Genomic DNA, 3,049 nt, shown 5'->3' on the forward strand with positions numbered 1-3,049 from the left:
TGCTTCCATCACTTCTCCATATCTGGTTATTTTTATTCAACACACAGTAAAATACATCCCTGAACGGAGAGCGCATGTTAATGGATCAAAGGTGTTCCAAGGGCATTGCCACCAATATGTCAACAGTAGAATTTACCTGGCCCACGGGGCCCAACAGTCATTAAACAGGGTAGCAGTCTGGGGCGCCAATGAGCTCCGCAGTATTATAGTTAACATTGACCTCGGTAGGGTGGGTGCACCTTCTGCTGGTCAATAAATGAGGTAAATTTAATGGCAGCCTTTGAGGTGAACCAACGTTTTATTCCTTGGCCAAGGCTGAAAACGTGGCCAGCCGTAAGGAGCAGAGGGTGATATTTAGGAGTGTGGAGAGGCAGGCAAAATGCTCGTAAAGAGCTTGGAAAATGCTTATAAACGTGGTTAAGAAGAGGCGAGGCATTGGAAACAAAAGCAGATTTTCCAAACCAAATCTCTGAGATGCAATTATGCATATATATATTTTGTTCTGGAGGCAAGCTCTGGTTGAACTGTGGCACAACGGCTAACAGCCTTTTGCCAGAAGAAGGCAAGTAAACATGGCAGAGAAATGTTTTTCTCCTTTAGGGAATATTGACTTCTCTCTCTCCTGTGACTTTTTCTTCTTCTTACTCTGCCTGGAAACAGTTATTGTTGCTATAATCATATCAAGCTAAGTACACGGAGATGAATTAGGCTCGAAAGTACTTAGTATTAACACACGATAGTGTCAATATATAGGGAAGGTACCATCAGGGGATAGGTTATCTAATATCTCTGGTAATTTGAATTAATCATGTGCAAAGGAAACACTTCTAACAAATACCTGAATACTTCCTATATTATGTTTTATTTCCCCACAATAATGTAGCAGTCCTTGCTATTTTGTAAATCTTCAACTTGAAGCAGGCTAAGCATTTATAGTGTTTATGCCAAAAAAGTGTCCGATTAATGCAACTTGAAAAAAACAATCAGCATGCTCAGTTAAGTCTCTAAAAAGCAGTGTGTTAAAAGTTGTAATGTAACAACAGTGAGTGTTTGGTTTGCTTTCTTCCCTGGAGAACAGCAGTCTGGCCTCTCCCGGCGGGTTCCCACTCGCAGCCTTCGTATCTGCAAGGACCTCCCCGTGAAGGCATGTGCAACAGCCGTAGACACCAGCAGGGGGTGCCAAAGGACAGCACCAGTTCGCATAGTAGGCTGAAGGGCACTGTAAAAAGAATAGAAGAAAATTACCCCTAAGTGAGAATACTTGCACTTGGGGCCACTTGGGGCCATGGTGGGGCAACTTCTTATGACAGTGGGTTTGTGCACGTTGTCCCCAGTCACTAGAAGTGGACAGGGCCATTGCAATCATCAGGTAAACCTTACTTTATAACTGAGTCCGCTGAGATCCACAGAGGGAGTCGAGGACTTATCCAAAGCCCTGATGGTGGGGTCTGGCAGAGCAGGAATTAGAACAGAGGTCTCCAGGTTTTTCCTTCACAGCTTCTTCCACTCCGCCATGCTGTCTCCACATAGTGAAAATCCTGCAGGGAAAGGTCGCACGCCGCGTTTGACCTGGCCCTGTTGTCCGTCTCAACACTGGTGAATGGACAGTCATCTCTGTCCCCGAACCTCCAGGTTTTAATGAATAGACACTGAACATTTTCCCTCCGTCCCCCTTCCTGAGCCATTCTTACGGAAGAGAACAGGCTTCACTCTGAGGACTTTGTGTTCTATTTAGGGAAACCACATTCCTATTGGAGTGTGTTCTGATTCTTTTCTCACTTTTTATCTCTACTTTTCCAGGGAGCACCAGCTGCAGGACTTTTCTTATTTCTACAGTCAAGACCCTGTTGGCCTCTTGTCAAAACTAACAAAATCTCTCACGCCAAAAACTACATTAGGAACTAATATTTTAAAATATATTAAAACGTCTCTGTTGTAATGCGTGCTAAAGACCCATTTTCGACGGAGACGGATCCAAAGTCTTCAGGTAAAAAAATCTGCGTTCTTGCTTTGTGTGAGAGCTTCTGTTCTCTTCATAAACGACTGACTTTGGGCCTATCTTCTGGATCGAGGAGAAGCCCGCGGCACAACATAAATTAGAATTAGAATCATAACTGAAACCTCTTAGAGCACCTATCGATTTTAATACGTCTGGTCCATAGAGGCAACTTCAGTGAGTCGACTTCCTCCTAATTTGACAGCTGCTTTGCTATGGCCAGAGCTTGGACTAATGAGGTTACAGCTGTCAGGGTTAATCAACGGATCCAAATATGAACAAGGAATTGGGTAGCTGGTTTCAGTTAATTTGTGCAAATGTACAGATTGGGTGGGCAATATTTACACGGGCGACTCAAAACAAACTTTCGGGAATTGAGCCAAGTATGATCTCACCAGTTCTCAGCTCTACCCTGGGGAGATAAGACACAAATTGCAGAAACAGGAGATGGAAAACAAAAGAGTTCATCGCTCCAAACTACCCATGAAAAAAGCCCATTTGCATCCAGCCTAGTTTCCTCTTACGCGAGTATCTGATTCAATTGCCAATACTTGACTCTGGTCACGCCTGAAAAAGTTCTCCAACTGTCCCGACGACTCAGCTTGGGATTTGTGCGTCTTTGACCCTTGCCGTGGGACTTTATGTAAGAGCTACCCCTCCCCCGCAGTCGCTGCACTTGTGAGAGCATCCAGAGTGAGTGCCACAATTGCTGCACATCCATTTTGTTATGAAAACATCATTCTATTAATATAAATACAGACTGCATCTGCCAGGGCTAACCAGAACAGGTGCAAAGTCTTTAGATGCTTGCTTGTGCTGAGAAATGAAAAGAGTGGACAAACAGTTTGCTGTGGTGGTGCTGCTGGGGTCGATGTAACATTCAGCTCTGCTGCATTCCTTGATGTTCGTGGAAGGTAGCCCGGGGAAACTCAATATGACTGGCTTGTAGGGGAGAGAGGGAGCAAGGAGGAAGAGAAAGACAGCGGCGACGTGGTCTCTAGGATTCTGTTTATGCAAATACTCTCCTCTTGATCTGGGGCTCGCATGGGTTAT

The 3,049-nt window shown here is 44.6% G+C and overlaps 1 long non-coding RNA gene across 1 annotated transcript; it reads right to left on the minus strand.

Moving 5' to 3' along the window:
• Positions 1 to 748: 748 nt before the first annotated feature.
• On the minus strand, positions 749 to 2,603 carry LOC123609031. Its single transcript, XR_006717576.1, has 3 exons — positions 2,521 to 2,603; positions 1,381 to 1,538; positions 749 to 1,219 (listed from the first exon to the last, which is right to left on the minus strand). It is a non-coding gene; the product is annotated as an uncharacterized LOC123609031 (long non-coding RNA).
• Positions 2,604 to 3,049: the final 446 nt, after the last annotated feature.

Source organism: Leopardus geoffroyi, chromosome B2, assembly GCF_018350155.1.
Source record: "Leopardus geoffroyi isolate Oge1 chromosome B2, O.geoffroyi_Oge1_pat1.0, whole genome shotgun sequence".
Lineage (NCBI taxonomy): Eukaryota > Metazoa > Chordata > Mammalia > Carnivora > Felidae > Leopardus > Leopardus geoffroyi.